This window comes from Rhinolophus sinicus, linkage group LG03 (assembly GCF_036562045.2).
Source record: "Rhinolophus sinicus isolate RSC01 linkage group LG03, ASM3656204v1, whole genome shotgun sequence".
In the NCBI taxonomy this organism is placed as follows: domain Eukaryota; kingdom Metazoa; phylum Chordata; class Mammalia; order Chiroptera; family Rhinolophidae; genus Rhinolophus; species Rhinolophus sinicus.
The window spans coordinates 39265637-39284603 of record NC_133753.1 but is presented as its reverse complement, the minus strand read 5'-3'; the positions used below and the strand labels follow the sequence as shown (position 1 = coordinate 39284603).

Sequence of the window (18967 nt, the reverse complement as noted above, 5' to 3'; positions counted from 1 at the left end):
GGCTAGGTCTTATTTTCAGGGAAACACGGTAACAACATATAGTTCATAAGGCTGAGATGAAGATTAAATGAGAATATGTATATATGATACTTAGTATAGCTCCTGGTACACAGTAAGAACTCAATAATGCTAGCTATTCTTGAATCAGTAAATACATTGCTTTTTCCTTTTTACAAAGTAGGCAGTATGATAAAAACGCTTTTCATTCTTTTGGTCACATAAAATTCACTTGCTATTTTTATTTCACTAGCTTGAATCAAATTTCTGCTAGGGCATTTATCATATGACACATAAAAGCTGCTCTTGAATTGGCCACCAACCTGAGGACTTACCATTGGCTTCGTGGCCAGTAAGTCTATATAGCATCCTAGGAACATGACCCCTGAGAGCCCACACGTAAGAGAGGATTCAGCAGGACCCCTCTGATCGTGCTGGGAACAGTCCTAATCCAATCAGTACCATGACTTGTCTTCACGCTGCTCTCGTAAGTGATCCCTAACCATCACAAAAAACAGACAAAGCTGTTAAGCCCATGAGGCAGACGGTATCCAAACTGTCCCACACAGGACTTGGCACAAAGCAGGTAGGAAGTTTAGGTTGGATAATCACGTGCACTCCCTGTACCACCACTGCAAGACTTAGCCTCAGGAAGCAACCGTGCTGAACCCTCTACCCTTCCCTCTACCCAAGCATGTCCCATAAGCAGGAATATTTTTAGCATAAATTGTTCTTTATAGACCTTTCAAAGAATGTAAATGAAGTATTTAACCTGCCACTCATAAAGGGAAGACTATAAAATAAATGTGGATTGACAGACCAATGTACATATGGGGAGATTCCTTCAAGTACACATTGATAAACTAAAATGTGTTTTTTTACCATGTAGTAGTAATTCAGTAGATTGACCAAGATTCTCTCTCTGAATGTGAATGTGTCCACCCAGACAACTCAAGACAGTATGAATTAGTAAAACTTAGGGGTGCTTGTGTTTTTCATACCCATTGAAAAGAACCTAATTTAAGGATCTGTGATTTAATGAGCCTTTCAAAGCTGAAAACATATCCCACTGAGATTTAAAACAGAAAATAGATTTAAAATAGAAAAAAATAAAACAAAGCTAGTTTTGTGTTTCGTGGACACAGAAAGGTGCTAGAATTATTTACTGCTTTCTGGACTTTGCATTATGACCAAATTGATATTTTCCAGGTTTTTCATTAACTTAAAATGTTCTGAAGTAAACACATCATTTGCCATGATTAAATCCAAGGTGTTTCCACAGCTTCATTCTGAGCAGCTAAAAATTATGCCAAGAGGTAAGAGTTCTGGTCGACCACTTTGTGAATGTAGCACTAGGGAAAATGTACAGATTTCACCCAGCAATGGGACTGAGATTCTAACGGTCACAGCAAGCAGAACCACATGGTAAAATCTAGTCCAGAACTTTCTTCTCACTTCCAAAACCAGAATTCATCCTGCTTTGTCTTAAAAATCCCCACAGAGTCCCCAAATTGTAAAAGAACATAGAGTTGGCCTCCCATCGTCACGCCTACTGCATCAGCACTCCATAAAGGGCTCTGCAAGGGCGGAAGCTTCTACCACCTCTCTGGATGATTCTAGGCAGGTCCAAGTTAATAGATATACCACTCTCAGAATTCATTCGGATTTCAAATTTCCTTCTCAATGTGAATTAGCCTGATTAAACCAGTCTTATGTTAATAGCTAGTCTTTTAAAACAGATGGAAGATCAAGGATGAATTGAAAAGCCAATTCAGTATAACTGTCTCTTTTCCCTCCCTGCATCCTACCCTTCAGTCTCAGAGATAGGGACATCTCTAGGATGGCATTCCACTGGGCACATAAAGCGATCTGATGGACAAAGAATGTCATAACACCCACCCTCCCTTGCCACCAATGTTAGGGGCCCAGTTGGTCACCCAGCAGAGCTCTGACTAGATTGTCAGGGGACGGTAGTCAAGAATACTCAACAGGAGAACCCAGAACAATTTTTTTTAAAAAACTGAGTCACAAACAGAGGTACTCACTTATCTTATAACTTACCTTATAAGCATATCACCTATTCACTTATCTTATAACCACAACCCCACCCTTTGCATGCACCCAAGATGAGGCTAAACCTTCACTATGCTTGTCCAGAATGCGACATTGCTCTGACATTCTGAGACAGTGAGTGATTGGTTAAAGTTCACTAACATTACCTGGTTCATACATACATATACATACAACCTCTTATAATTTTAATTAATAAAAAATAACATCAATACAGGATACAATAGAAATAGGGAGGCATTTCAGGGGAAACGAGTGTTTTTAAGATCATTTCATCTTCTAATGTACCTCACAGGAACATCCACTATACAAATGGACAGTTCTAATTGTTAAATAGTTCTTAAAATTGAGCTGAAATTACCTTCCTTAGGACTTTCAACTTCGGTTCCTAATTCTATACTCAGGAACAAATCATGATACCCTTCATATATGGAGATATTTTTCTAAGAAAGGTTTAATTCCATGCTCAACAACTGTAGCGGCTCTTTTAAAAGTAAAGCTTGAAATTTTAAATTAAAGCATTTGGCAGATCATCAATCAACTAATCAAAAATCTTGAGTATTTACCATATTCCAGGTACTGCACTTGACATTGAGAATAACCATCAGTAATTAATCAACTTATTCCTGAGGGATTGTTTTCCACTGGTTCTGTTGTTCTTGTTTTGTAATGCCTCCCCTGAAGAGAAAAATCAATTAAAAACTAAATAATTTGTGAGGAAACAAGAAAAAGCCATCAAAATAATGTAGTATGTGCTAGTTACAAATGTACCTGGAGAAAAAGTGGGGTTAGGTAGGAAGTAATAATCTTCTTTTGGCTAACTGCAGTTCCAGGTTCTTTATATTTATTATTTCATTTAATTCTCATCACAGCTCTGTAAGGTGGGTTTTACTCTCAATTTCCCAAAAAAGAAACTGAGGTTTTTAAGAGGTTATTTAAATTGCCTTAAATGACATATTCACTGTGGTAGAACCAGGATCCACACCCAAATCTCATTCCAAAGTATAAGTTCCTTGGACTGTGTGGTACTTATTACTTGCAAAGAAATCAGTACAAGAATATTAGCATTTACCTTGTATTTGATACCGTGTGTGGATGGCTAACACTCTGCCCCTTTCTGCCATTTGTTTTACATATAGACCAGCCAAATATAATTATTTTTTAGCTTTAGAACATTAAGTCATTGAATTACAATATAATTGTGTATCATTTGCAATGCCATAAATCTTTTTATTGGGTGTTTCCAAATGGATAAGTTACCGAACTCTTATCGAATGATAATTACTAATCACAAATTTAAGAGACCATGCCATAGGAGGGAACTTTGGGGAGACAAATCATTTGGTCATCTGTTTTGCAGGCTATTTTAAAGTTATTAAGATCAATGAGTGTGGGGGGAGGGGTGAAAGTAAATTTGGGGGGAAGCAGGTTTCCTCTGCACACCCCATTATTGATGTCAGAACTCTCTCACAGTAAAATTGCAGCTCAGAGAATCCTGGTAGGTTTCATCTGGATCATTCCATTTAACTCTACCATGGATTCTGCTTGACCTTCCGGTTCCTTAACTAACTGGCCACCTCTCAGCAGGAGATGGCTTAAGTCATGTCACTCTGCCACCCATTTTTCCATCGTATCCATTTCCGCCACGGTCTAAAAACAACCACAGTGCTGGTGTTCAAGACCCTCCTCACATTTTGCAGTGATGGGAGACAGATCCAGTCAGCTTGTAGGCAAGGCACTTGAATTTTAACAAAAAAACAGAGTAGATGACAGAGAAATGTGGTTTTCCTCAGCCTGCCATGCCATCTGTGACATTTGCCATGCAGAATTGCACATTCCTCTTGGAGGACAAGTTTGCTCACCATTGTTCTGACTCCAAAATTATTTCCGATATGGGTGCCTGCAATTAACCTCATTTATTGACTTTACACTTGGAAGGTGTGGAGGAAAGCTCAATGGTGCTCTTAACTGCATCCTCTAAAGCTAACAAACAGCCAAGATGCTTTCATATGTGTGTTTTCAACTTCCCTACAACTGTAGGAAACATGAATGGGTCCTTTGTGTTAGAATCTCTTTTAAAGTCTTTAAAAGTTCAATGTGAAATTAAAGGAAAAGAATTCAACTTACAGTTCTTTGCATCTGACCAGGCAGCACATCTGTCTCATTTTATCTTGGCGCTTAGAGGTCATGTCATGAAATGGCGTGAGCAAAACCAAAACGGACCGCATATGAGTGTTAAATATGAGGCACAGCCCTGTCTCCCTGCAAGGTCTGTCCTGGAGTGATCCTGAAAGCATGCTATGAAACAGTATCACCCAGCTTCACTGGGTTCTAGCCCACCAGTGCCAGCACCCCCACCCACCCACACTCCCTACCAATAATTGTTGCTCTGTGAGCCTTTTTGTAGAAATAGTCATTCTCGGGGTCTGTGCATTCTTACCTTCTTAACTCAGTCTTAGCTTGCTACCACAAAAGCCCCAATTCCTTTCTTGCCCACAAAACAGCTGTATCAGCTTGCCATAGTGCAAAGGAAATGATATTTGGTGACTGCTGGTGACAAAGAATGCCTCGGTGTGTGCTGTGGATGGAAGTAGAGGTTAAGGTATTGAGTCACTTCAAAATCTTCACACATTTCTGCTGCTATCAGGTCTTAAGATAAAAAAGGAATGTGGAACACAGTGAAAAAGAATCTATTATATCTGACTTACAAATAATTTTCATATATATCAATCATCATGCTTTTGGTTATAACAGAAACCTACTCAAGCTAAATAAAGCTAATAATAATAATAGATTCTGTGGATTGTGGATACCGGGTTTCTCATTGCCTCAGGGCAGGAATGCAACTGGGCCTCAAGAATGAGGAAGTGGAATGCACTGGTCCAGGAAACCCCCAAAATCTTCTCTTTCTTTTTGTCTTTATTTTATTCTCTTTAGCTGCAGAGTTGCCTTCTCTCTGATTCAACTGTATGGTGGAAAAAAAAATGTCACCAACCAAACTTTTTGAGCTTGCCTCTTCTCTATTTAAAAGGCCAAATGAAACTGGAATTTTTCAGTATTACGTAATTTCAAGAGTTTAAAGAGCCTCCTTGGTCAGGTGCCCAGGCATCCTTTGTCAATCACCTGGGTAGGGAGGTTGGGTCATGGTGCTCAAATATGGCTGTAATCAGGCAGATGGGAGTGGTCTGGGCAGTGGGGAGGGGGGAAGTTACCCCAAAAGGGGGGTAACTGGGCAGTGGTCTGGGCAGTGGGGAGGGGGGAAATGGGAGAGGGAAGTTATCGCAAAAGTGAAAGTCCAGGACCAATAACCTAATGGATACTAATATTTTATATTATTTATTTACGTGATGGTCTGCCTTACCCACTGAAGTTTTTGTTGTTATTATTATTTTTATTATTATTCTCATTTTACAGATGAGAAAAATGAATATCAGAGAGATTATGTAGGTAGTAAACATAAAACTAAAAGTGGAATCGAGGTCTTTTCATTCCCTTCATTGACCCTTATGAGATGAATAGCCTTCATTTAAGAGAAACTTAAGAGGAAAAAAAAAGGTATATAGGTACCTCTACCATCAGAAGATTTTAAATTTAACTGGAGATACAAGAAAGACTCTCATGCAAATAATTTAATCGCATTTCAAAATCAGCATATAACATACAAAGCAACATGTAAATATTTCAAACTATTGAAAATAATTAAACTTTGGATTCATATTTGGAAGGAACCTGGGAAAGAGCGTGAGGAGGACACTTCAGACATAACAGATGGAAGGCGTCACACATTACCAGCAGCAATTCCCATATTAATACTGAAAATTTGACTCACTCATCACCCTACTATTTGCAGGAAGGCAAGATTTATATTTTCAAAGAAACAGAGGCAGATGAAAGTAGAACAACAGAGAGCCCTAGATTTCCATATTTCCAAGCATTCGCAGAGCGCAGCCTCCAGCCTACCATTCTTCTCCTCAGACATAGACAATTTCTTAGAATTATTCTGTTTTCTGAGGCAGTCACCACAAAAAAGTGTTATTTTAATCTCTAGTTCAATAGGATTGAAGCAGAAATCCTTCTCAGATCATCCTCTGAATGGGATTTAATTTGTTGTCACATCACTGCTCTTAAAACTAAGAATTATTTCTATTAAGAATTAGTTCCTCATGAATTTTTCTGATCCGTTTCCAATGTCAGTTTTCAGTACCCAGACTTCAGAAATGACATTCAGATCTGAACAAGATAAAGTGCCCAGTTATAACAGAGCCCAGCTGAACAATCAGCAGTTTGCTCTGCTGTCTCATCCCGCATTGTAGTCCTATAGTGCCAACCAAAGCCCTTGAGATGGGAAGTCATGGACTTCATCCGGCTCCAGACTCAGAGTTTCCACAAGCTCACCTTGTGACTGAAGGAATTCTTTAACCTTCTGAGGCTTTCAGCTTCTTCACTCAGTTATCAACAAATATCTTTTGAGTTCCAACTATGTGCCAGGCCCTGTTCTAGGCTCAGGAGGTACAGCAGAAACCAAGAAAAAAATTCCCCATTTACATGGAGCTTGCGGTCTATTGGCCGGAGAGAGAAAATAAATATAAGAAGTAAATTATATAAAATATTAGAGCAATACTATGACAAAATTAAAGCAAAGAAAGGGAACTAGGGAGTAGAAGAGGGTGGTTATCATTTAAAATAACATGGTAAGGATTGGCCTCAGTGACTAAGTGACAATTGAAGGAGGAAAGGGATGCAGCCATGCAAATGTCCTGGGGAAGGGCATTTCAGACAGAGAAATAATAACCAGCACAAAGGTCCTGAGATGGGAGCAGGCCTGGCATGATTGAAAAACAGCACAGAGGCAGCTGGAGAGAGAAGGGTAGAGGAAGAGAGTAACAGTAAATGTGGGGGGAGGACAACACCGGGAGAGATGGTCCAGAACCTTGCAAGGACTTTGGCTTTATTTTGAATGAAATGAGGTCCACTGAAGGGTTAGAACGGTGTGATATATGATCTAAGGCTAGAGTTGAACAGGCACACTCTGGCTGATATACCTGGATTAGACTTCAAGGTAGCAAGAGTAGAGACAGGAGGATGAGTTAAGAGTAAGTAGGGTGACCGGGAAGAACCCACAAGATGGCAGAAGCAGAGCAGAAGAAGAAGCGGACCTTTTGCAAGTTCACCTACCGTGGCATTGACCTCCGCCACCTGCTGGACTTGTCCTATGAGCAGCTGATGCAGCTGTACAGCGCCCCGCAGCAGCAGTGGCTGAACAGGGGCCTGCGGAGGGAACAGCACTCGCGGCTGAAGCGCTTGTGCAAGGCCAAGAAGGAGGCCCCGCCCCTGGAGAAGCCCGAGGTGGTGAAGACGTACCTGCGGGACATGATCATCCTGCCCGAGATGGAGGGTGTCTACAACGACAAGACCTTCAAACAGGTGGAGATCAAGCCTGAGATAATAGGCCATTACCTAGGCGAGTTCTCCATAACCTACAAGCCTGTGAAGCACGGCCGGCCTGGTATCAGGGCCCACTCCTCCCGCTTCATTCCCCTCAAGTAGCCTGCCGGGCAATAAAGGCGCAGACTTCTCTTGAAAAGAAAAGAAAAGAAAAGAAAAGAAAAGAAAAGAAAAGGAAGGGGAGGGAGGAGGAGGGAGGAGGAGGAGGGAGGAGGAGGGAGGAGGAGGAGGGAGGAGGAGGAGGAGGGAGGGGAGGGAGGGAGGAGGAGGAGGGAGGAGGAGGAGGAGGAGGAGGAGGAGGAGAGGAGAGGAGAGGAGAGGAGAGGAGAGGAGAGGAGAGGAGAGGAGAGGAGAGGAGAGGAGAGGAGAGGAGGAAAAAGAAAAAGAAAAAGAGTGGGGTGACCCTACCTCCTGACTGCCTAGAGCAATCCTGGATAATGTGTCTCAATAGCATTATTAATGCCCCTCTCCTTGAAGTCTTCAAAGTGCCCCAGTTCAGATGATAAATCATGTTACCACCCTAATTAAGAGACCATACTATTGCAATCATACAGATGAGAGATGAAGGTGGTATGCGACAGGTTAATAGCAACCAAGAAGAAATGACCTTATTCAAAATACATATACATTTACATGTATTTCTTTTCTTTTCTTTTTTCTTTTTTGATTGGTTAACACTGTGTTTTTTTCCAGGACCCATCAGCACCAAGTCAAGTCGTTGTCCTTCAATCTAGTTGTGGAGGGCGCAGCTCACTGGCCCATGTGGGAATCGAACCAGCAACCTTGTTAAGAACTCGCACTCTAACCAATTGAGCCATCCCGCCGCCCCCAAGACATATTTTAAAGGTGGAGTCCATGGGATTTCCTGATGGATTAGATGTAGACCATCAGAGAAAGAGTGGAGTCAAGGATTTTGAGGATCAAGCAACTGCAACAACAGAAGAGAAAGCCAAGCATCTTATTTGGGACATGTTCATTTTGAGCTATTGGTTAGACATCCAAGAAAAGTTTCAATTAAACAGTTGGAAATATGTCTGGAGTTCAGGAGTGACGTCTAGGCTGGAGATATACACCTGAGAATCAATAGCATGTAGATGGAATTGAAAACCGGAAGACTGAAAAGAAGCATCAAAGATGTGACTGTAGAAAAAGTCTAAGAACAGAGTCCCGAGGAGCTCCGGTGGTAGAAAAAGAGAAAAATCCAGTAAAAGAGATTGAGAAGAAGTGGCCAGGGAGGTAGGAGGAAAAGCAGGCATTTCTTCATCTTTACAATGGATTCGTTACACTACCCCAGTGATTTTTTTTTTTTTTTAAACTATGACCAGGAAATACATCAGGGTCAGCTATGTTAAAAGTTAGACTGAAAGGAACAGACAGAGAGGGCAAATTTTAGTCTCCTCATCCCTACTTCAACCAGAGCTGGTCTGTGTTTTCTTGCTCCAAATAATAGGCTACTGCATGAGATTTCATTAATTTAAAAGGTGGCAGGGGGTGGGAGGAGGTAGATTCTCACTACTTAAAAAACTGAAAACCATTATCCTGGATAATCTTTAAGGTCTATGGGCCCTTCTGGCTCTAAAATGTATTTAATTCTACCCAATTCTAACAAAGAAAGAATTTTCTAGTGTCTAAAGCTAGGTACCACAGTCATCTCATAGAGACGAGATATTTGAATCATTTCTCTTGTCTGAGATTACCAGTTTGTTATAGAAATTAAGTCATTTGAAAATAGGAAAAGAAAAATAACAACTGGCCTTGAGGAGTGGGAAGTCAGTTGAGTCTCAAATATGAATCCAGGAAATGTTTTATTAAACAGCTGAGGCATTTACCGGCTTAGACAAGAGAATAAGCCTGCTCTAAATCCGACTAACCTCATGAGTATTCCATTTATCTAAGAAAGCCACAGAAGCACATTCCAAGAAAGTTTCTTGCTGTTCTACACTGAGAGCAAAAGCAGCACAGGCTTTTGCCCACAAGTATTATTAATCATGATAAATAATAGTCACTGTTTATCAAGCATTAAACATATGCCAGGAACTGGGTTAAGGTCTTTATGAGTATTCATTCACTTAACCTTCACAGCAGTCTCAAGGTAAGTACTCTCAGGTGCTCAATGCATATTTGTTGAAAGAATAGCTTCCGCCCAGCAAAAGAAACCATCGACAAAACAAAGCGGCAACCAACTGAATGGGAGATTTTTGCAAACAATGCCTCCGATAAAGGGCCAAGATCCAAAATGTATAAGGAACTCATACAACTCAACAACAAAAAGCAAACGATCCAATTAAAACATGGGCAGAGGACCTGAAGAGACATTTCTCCAAAGAGGACATACAAATGACAAATAGACATATGAAAAAATGCTCAACATCACTAATCATCAGAGAATTGCACATAAAAACCACAATGAGATATCCCCTCACACCAGTTAGAATGGCTATCATAAACAAGGCAAATAATAACAAGTATTGGAGAGGCTGTGGAGAAAAAGGAACCCTCATGCACTTTTGGTGGGAATGCAGATTGGTGCAACCACTATGGAAGGCAGTGTGGAGGTTCCTCAAAAAATTAAGAACAGAATTACCATATGATCCAGCAATCCCTCTCCTGGGTATCTACCCCCAAAAAATCTGAAAACATTTATCCATAAAGATATATGTGCTCCGACGTTCATTGCAGTTTTATTTATGGTGGCCAAGACATGGAAACAACCAAAGTGTCCTTCAATAAATGATTGGATTAAGAAGATGTGGTATATATACACAATGGAATGCTATTCTGCCATAAATAAAAGATAAAATGGGGCCATTTGCGGCAACATGGATGGATCTTGAGCTTATTATGCTAAGCAAAATAAGTCAAAAAGAAAAAGTCAAGAACCATATGATTTCACTGATATGTGGTATATAAAACTGAAAACAACAAAAGAACAAGACAAACAAATGAAGAAACAAAAACTCATAGACACAGACAATAGTTTAGTGGTTACCAGAGGGTAAGTGGGGAGGAGGGTAGTAGATGAGGGTAAAAGGGATCAAATATATGGTGGTGGAAAGAGAACTGACTCTGGGTGGTGAACACAATGTGATATATATCACACAATGTGATATATAGATGATGCATTATAGAATTGTACACCTGAAACCTATGTAACTTTACTGACAATTGTCACCCCAATAAACTTTAATTAAAAAAGAAAAAGCATATCATGACTGAGACCAAACACAGTTAACTAGCCCAGGATTATCTAGCTGGATAAGTAGTCAATCTGGGATTAATTTCTGAAGCTCTCTGACTCCAATACCAGTATTCTATATATTGATTAATTCACTGGCTCTTATAATGGTTGGAGTAGAAACTGTGATGTATATAACCCACCCAACTCCCGCTTTGTTTCTCTGGCTGCCAGGAGCGTAGGCTACTGATGGCTCACAGCTGAGTGTCTCCTTGGACAGTTCCCGCTGCCAAAGGGATCTGCCAAAGGTTACTTTCCTCCTTGGGGAAGCCTGTAACCAATAACTGATAGATGCAAGGACACAAAAGCCCAGCCCTTTTTGTCAGTTCAGTACTCCTTTGAAGGGCCATCCACTTCCAGAGTTCCCAAATCAACTTCTCACTCTGCCCAATCCTGTTTTCCTAATTCCCTCCTGAGACCACTCCCACTAAAGTTCCCACACGCAAATCTCTGTCTCAGGGTCTGCATCCCAAGAACCCAGCGAAGACATTGACATCAGCAGAACTCTGTTTCGGCCACGTGTTCTATTCACTTAATAACCAGCAAATGTATACTGAGCTCCAGGAATGTATGGGATTTCTTCTTTTGAGTATTGCCTGTTCAAAACATTTGTGCATTTTCTATTGTGTTGTCTTGTTTTAAAATTTACAGGAGTTATTTTACGTATTCTGGATACTAATCTTGTCATCGGTTATCTATTCTTGTCTATTCTTCCTGTCTGTGTCTTTTAATTCCATGGTATCTTTTGTTTTGCAGAAGTCTTTATTTTTGGACAAATGTTCGATCTTTTATGGGTCTTTCATGCTTGTTCTTCATGTGACATGTGTTTTGTCCAGCAAAGCCTTCTCTATTGAAAATCACAGAAATGCAAATTAAAGCAACAATGAGATCTAATTTCACATTGCTCTTATAGGCAAAATTTTAAGTTGATTATTGGGGGCTGCCAGATGGCTCAGTTGGTTAGAGTGCGAGCTCTGAGCAACAGGGTTGCTGGTTAAATTCCCACATGGGCCAGTGAGCTGCGCCCTCCACAACTAGATTGAGGACAACGAGCTGCCGCTGAGCTGACGGCAGGGTGACAGGCTGGATCAGTTGGTTGGTTGGAGCACGAGCTCTCAACAACAAAGTTGCTGGTTCAATTCCCGCATGGGATGATGGGCTGCGCCACCTGCAACTAGGTTTGAAAACAGCGACTGGACGCCGGGTTGTGCCCTCCACTACTAGATTGAAGGATAACGACTTGGAGCTGATGGCCCCTGGAAAAACACACTGTTCCCCAATATTCCCCAATAAAACTTTTTTTTTTTAAAGTTGATGATCACAAGGGCATGTGAGAGTGTGGAGAAGCAGGAACCCTCCTCCCCTGCCAATAGGACCCCTGCCAATAGGAGTGTAAATAGGTACAATTCGCAGAGCAGTTTAGTAAAGTCTAATGAAGCTGAAGATGGTCACACCACCACTAACTATGAAATTCCACTTTTAGGTATAAACCCTAGGGGAACACTCACACTGAGCTGTAAGGAGGCACAGGAGTTTGGAAGAGCAAAGGATCGGAAGAGCGAAAGATTGGAAGCAACATGAATGTCCATTAATAGGAAACAGATAAATAAATTGTGGAATATTTATACAGTGGAATAATTTATAGCCACTAAATAAAATAAACATGGATAAGGCTGAGAAAGAATATGCATAGCAAAGCAATTGCTAAATTATATTTTTTATATTGTTTATAAACCTGAAAAGTAATAAAGTATATTTTGGGGTATATAAATAGGTAGTATAAACATATGTATGGTAATATAAACACTGAGTTCACAATAATGGTTTTCTCTGGGAGAAAAAGAGGTAAGGTGGAGAATGGAATTGGGTACCTGGAAACCTCTATTATATCAGTGAAGTTTTATGTCTTAAATTAAAAAAGAAAAATCTGAAACCAATTCAGCATAATGTCAGGATTCGATAAAGCGGAATGGTAGGTACATGCTGTTCATCATATTATTTCCAAATCTTGCCTGTCTGAAATACCACACAATAAAAAAGTCATTAAAAGAAGGAAAAGGAAAAAGATATTTACTATAGTTGAGAATTCAAGGTAGACTTCTTGGTATTATTTCAGAGATTTTGAAGGATCACAATGGTCAGATGGGAGATACAGAATATATATATCAAGGAAACATAAAATGTTAAAAAGCTGGCTAAGGACCTTTTACTAAATTTGCTCAGCAAATGAGACTCCTTTAGGGCTCTTGAGCAGGGGAGTTGATATGAATGCTTCTGTTGTTTTAGGAAGATGAGTCTGGCCAGTTGGTGTAGGGTGGTTGGAACAAGGAGCAAGAGGAGGTGAAGAGTTGCAAAGGTCCTCCTGGTGAGCAGCCATGAAACCTCCAGGAGGCAGCAAAAATGAGAAGGGAAGCACACAGAGGCCTTGCGCAGTGATATTCCACCTCACATTTAGAAATAATTAATTAATTTTAAATCAAGTAAATGAAGGCAGAAGAAGCGAGCAAAAAAGTCAAAACTGGTTCTGAATACAGCTGCCTAGATAATTATGGAAGCTGGTGTGATAGCCAAAGCTGAGATTTCAAAAGTAAGAGCTGGTTGTGGGAGATTATGATTTTCATTCTGGTTTTCAATGTGTTGCCTTCGAGGTGCTGACAGACCCTTCAGGGAGAGAAAACAAGATGGCAGTTGAAGGATGAAGTCTAGAGTTTGGTGAAGAGATGTCAGAAGGGTGGTTTGGGCAGCCAACTGCAGAGAGGTGAGAGGTGAAGGCATGAGAGTCTAAAAAGAAAGTGGGAGAGGAGAGGAGAGAAACTTAGGAACCACCATGTACACTTTTACGCTCCTCCTTCCCTTTGGCCCTGCACAGCAGGCCTATCTGTAACATCTCCTGGCCAGGGCAAGAAACTAAATGGAGGCCTCAGACATGGAAGGTATATGGAGGTCTGCTCTCTCTGTTCCCATCCCAGCTCCATCCTGCATCGTGAGGGCATGGGGTGCATGTTTGTAGACACCCCATCCCTCATGTTTAAACTCCATCCTCCCAAGACACACACACACACACACACACACACACACACACACACACCAGCACACACCAGTCACCTCTCAGGAGGACAGATGAGGAATGAAGCCTTCACTGGCTCTGGACAAAGTATTAGGCTAATTTGGGCAGGAAGTCTCTAGTTTTAGGTACCCAGCTTATGGCGGGGTTGGGCATGAGCTCTAGGTGGATACTCCTTAATCCCCAAAATATCTTCCCTCATTGGTTAGAGGCAAAGCCCAGAAGGGTCTGAGCAGCGTCCACTAAAGCAGGGGGTCTAGAACAGGTGTCCAGTTGCCCAAGTGTAATGGTGGTACTGCTCTACCACCAGTATAGTGCCAAATTCATAGACTGTTTCTGAGCAGCATCTCATAACATGGTCAACCTCTCCATGCCTGCTTGCGTCACAGGAACATGGAGGTGGGGGGAGCTCTGGTGGGAGAGTAGAAAAAGAGTAGAGATTCCAGGGCACCAGTAACTCATTAACTCTCTATACTTTTCTATCAGCAAAGGAGAATGAATATCTGTTGATCATTCACTCAGTAACTATCTGGACTTTCAAGGCAGAGACTCAACTCATCTCAGAGCCAGTGCTAGACCCAGGCCAGTTCTCTCCAGGCGTCCATGGGAAACCCCAACCTGCCCTAAGTCAGTATGTTCCTGGATTTCGACATGAGCCTGTAAACTACACAAGCTGGAAGTCTCCGTGCTAGCCAGGCTAATGTGAGCAACAAAAGCAACAAGAATATTTTGTAAATTAAAAACCTGAGATAAATAATAATAATAATAATAATAATTGTACTTATTATTAGTTGAATAAGCTGTTTAGACTTTAGCAAGAAAAATTGCACCTCAAAGGAAAACAGAAAAACATTTTCTATCCTGTCACATGACTTCCTAAAAGAATAAAACTACTGACCTCAAAAAATATGCAAAAAAATAAAAATAAATAAAAATACACTAAGCTTCTTTCCAAGAGTTATTTGGGGCCCAAGATACTAAAATTCTAATCTTTCTGTGCTGATGAAATGAAATACTTTCTCCTATCATCTTTCAAGTTTGTACTGCAATAGTAAGATACAGTATCTTACATTTTGAAGCTATGAGAAATGTGTTGGCAGAGACTCTTTAATTCAGATTAGACCACAACATAAATCAGGGCTGTTTAAGCACACAAGGAACAGAGATGGCAATACAAGTAATTTTACAATTTTGCTATACACAGTAGTAAGAAAAACAGGAAGTAGGTGTTTATTAGCAGTTCCAAATATACCAGCCAAAATACAACTCCCCATGGAGTCTGAGTTATTCAAAATATAGCAAAGAACAGAATTCCTAAGATTATAAAAGGGTAATTAATCACAAGCAGTGTTCACAGACCAGTGATTTGGAAACTATCTTCTTATTGAAGATCTGGATCAAGAGCAAACTTCAAAGCAAAATTAATTCATCTCAGATTCACTGCATCTGGTCAATAAACCCTCCCAAAAAAATGTCACTTTAAGCCCACTCAAAAATCTATCTTTTTATTTAACAATTCTATAGACAGTGTATTAAAGAGGCATTTTTCACCTACCTTGGTTAGAAGATCGTTCCCTCCCACATAAGCTGTTTGCACTAAGAATGCCACTTCTTATTGATACTCCGTAAATTGCATTCAAAGGTCAGGCATGTTGTTTGGGCTTGTTTCGCAGAAACACAAGCTCACCATGAAGCCAGATTCACGAACCAAGAGGACCCACTTGCTTGGACATCTAACGTGACCTTGTGGCTTTCAAAATCTTGTCTTGATTGAGTGAACTCTTTAAATATATGTCCCAATCATTTCTGAAATAGGACAAAGGACAGTGATTAGGACAAAGTGGCAGTGATTCAAAAATGCATATTTAAAAATACATGAAACATAAATATACTTTAGTTTTTGCAAGAGTAACATACTGGGTTTAAATGCACATTCGGCTCTGATTTGGGGAATTAGATCATTAAGAGTCATAGGAACTTCTGACACTAGTGGTTACTTGTGAGAGTGACCATGTTAATTCTGTGACTCAGTTTCTCCCCTATAAACTAAGGAAGTTTGGTGTTTAGCTCAGCTACCTCAAAAACTCATTGGGATGAATGTCAATGACGTGATTATTTGCGAAGCACCATTAGGTCCTCTGATGAAAGCCACTTTGAAAGTGCAAAGTATCAATGAATTAAGTGGTTTGTCTTGGTCCTGGAAATGGAAGAGATTAAGTAAGGAAACCTATGTGCATGCTTAATTGGAATGGTCTACATACATCTTATATCAGTCTGTGTTCTTATGAGTTTAGATTTACTAAGAAGGAGAAGGAAGAAGAGCTCTTTGAAAACAACTCTATCCAGTGAGAAATTAGTCATAGGCTAATTAGAGGCAAATTAGCTCTTGAGATCTGATCTAAATGAGACCATCACACTTCTTCCCTGATTTTTAAAGTCCCACCTCATAGAAAGCCAGGCTACCAGCCTGTTATCAGTTGGGCTTCACTGCCCATGTGGTTGTCCAGTCATAATCAGCATGAGAGAGGAAAAAGATAAAAGGGAAGAGAGAAAAGGAGAGAGAGAGGGAAACGGAGGGAAAGAGAGAATGTGTTGGCATAATTCTCCCTCCCCCTCTGCCCAGATGGTCAACAGGCTGTGTGTCAGGATGTCTCTATGTTCACACAGATTGTTTCCTCCTCCAGGGTAAATAGGAAGGTAAGCAGCTTCCCAGGTGACTAAGTTCTGGGCAACGAAATGTGACAGAAGCAAAGATTGCCACTCCTAGGCCTGGCTCTAAGACAGGCCAATCAATTCTCTCTCTTTGCTTATCCCAGCAGAGAACCCCAAGGCAACTCTAGGGGACAATAGAATCTATGTTTGGAGGAGAGTCCACAAAGTCCAATGGATGCTCAGGCCATCCCTCTGAGCATCCAATGGACTTTGCTTATGCAAAAAAATAAACTTTTACTGTGTTAAACCACTGAGGTTTGGGGATGCTATTTGTTATAGCATCAGGTAGCCTACCATATCTAATACAGACTAGTAAAGACAAACTCCTTAAAATCAGTTCTCGTTGGCCAATAAGCTCTAGGCTCTGAGGCATCTGGATAAGTTAGAAAAGAAACCTTTCTTATTATTCCCTCCCTTGTTTTTCTGGCAGGCCAAGCTTCCTGCTGACCAGCTCAACTGGTGGTGGCAGCCAGGGCCAGAGCCTCCTCCTGGAACTTCTGAAATAAAGAAGGTCACAGATGTTCTCTGCAGGTCACACCCTAGAAATTCGCTTTGACTGGAGTAAAAAGTACATTTTCTCTTCTTCCCAGAGTGATATCAGGCCTCGTTTCTTCACCCCTCCCAACACCTTCTAATTAAATGTATTTCAGTCAGGTACTGTTGCTTGTTGCGATCATTCTCAGAGCATGGACTCATGGGTACCCCCCGTTAACCCCCAGGTAAGAAGCCCCACCACACAAAGTGCTTTAAAGTCATTCCATTAATTCAGATGAATTGAGCACAAGCAGTAACCCTGAGGAGACTTCTGGCATCCTGGAGTTCAAAAGGACTGCAGGTACCTGCTCTGAGAAGGCAGCAGAAGGCCAGAGAGAGTCCCCAACAATGAGAGAGTGAGAGAGCACCTACCGAGTGTGCCTAGACCCTCACAGTCTCTGCATATTCTTTCAGTGATATAAACCAAGAGTTAATAAATGTAGACCAAAAAGATCTTTTCCAAAGTTATTTTCTTCAAGTTGTTTTCCCCAATATGGTTTTTTTTTTTTTTCATCTAAGCTAGAGCTGTAAACTAGCAGACTTGGGTTGCATCTGGCCCACAGATATGTTTGTTTGGTCCTCACAGTGTTTTAAAAATAGTGATAGCAACATTTTTAAAATGAGATTTTTTTAAATTTTTTTTTTTAATGAGATTTCACACGGATGTCTAGATTTCTGGCTCCTCTTGAAAAATCGGAAGATTGAGCAATAGTGGACCCATGTTCCCCCACGGCAATACTAAGCTGAGGCTTCCTGGGCAGTGGGGCCCATTCTGCCCGCTTGGCTGGGAGTGAGCACCACCCACCACACTGACCACTCCGCTCACTTTTTTCCTGCCTGCCCCGTACAGCATTTGGCTTACTCCTTGGATAATATTTTTATTAATTTATGCAACATACTTTTTTTTCATGGCTTGCTATGTCCTGAGCACTGTTTGTAGATGCATTTGGAAGACCAGGCCATGGGCAAAATGGATGTTCTTGTGTCACTTGTGGCCTCTCCTCTCCTTTCTGCCGGGCATAGAGCAGGGAAAGGAAGGAAAGCAGATGGTCCCCCACCTCTGGCACTGGGTGACTAAGGTAAATAGATTCAGTGTCACCAGTGAAGGATTCTTCTCAAGGGAAAGGTATTGAACTTGTGGCCTGAACTTACCCTTGCGAGATGAATAGGAGGCCCCTTCTGTGCTTTCTCTGTGGTGCAGCAATTCCTTGTTACCTCGGCAGGTGTTTGTGTGGGGAGGGAACTCCCAGAAGAATAGCAAACATCTGCAGCCTGACCCAAGCCTTGGCTCTCCTGCTGTTTCCCACTCTATAGTGTCCATTAAACAAATAATATGTGATAAGGTGTCACAAGGTGGCATGGTGGATTCATGGATCTGGGTTGATCTTTTTGCTACTGATTAACACCGTCCCTGGATTTCCTTTTGGTTTGTTCTTGGTTAATACCTTATGCATTATTTTCTTTAATTTTCTTCTCTTTTATTTTTCCTTCTCTTCCTTTTTCTCCTCGGCTGCCTCCTCACTATTATTATTAAGCGGTCTTCTGCTTCTGGACATAGTATTTCAGAGTGTGATAGCTCTTATTTGGTTACTGGTATCTGTTTCAATGCTTAACATAGGAACTTCAGTGTCGTGCTGGGTGACCTGTGGGGTCTCTGCTCCCGCTCCCCACATAAGAACGCAGGACATGGTGAGGCCAAAAAGGAACACCCACGGAGCCATAGGTAGGGGAGTCATACCACTATATTCTCTCTGGCGGCACTATACTCTCACTGGAGGCTGGATCCACACTGTCCGCAAACCGCCATCCACACTTGCCAGCCCAGCCGCCATCTTCTTGCTAGCCCCCATTCTTCTCTCTCTTCCTTCTCTCCTTCTCTCTCCTCGGCTCTCCTCCGTAGCCGCAGCAGT

General features: G+C 41.2%; 1 long non-coding RNA gene and 1 pseudogene across 1 annotated transcript in view; one reads left to right on the top strand and one right to left on the bottom strand.

Annotated features, from left to right (window-relative positions):
* Positions 1 to 18967, bottom strand: part of LOC109444443 (uncharacterized) — a 117774-nt gene that overhangs the window by 38423 nt on the left and 60384 nt on the right. The window contains exon 3 of the long non-coding RNA XR_012494676.1: positions 15367 to 15617. This is a non-coding gene — a long non-coding RNA (uncharacterized LOC109444443). The remainder of the gene's footprint in view (positions 1 to 15366; positions 15618 to 18967) is intronic.
* LOC109444442 (small ribosomal subunit protein uS19) lies at positions 6654 to 7614 on the top strand (annotated as a pseudogene).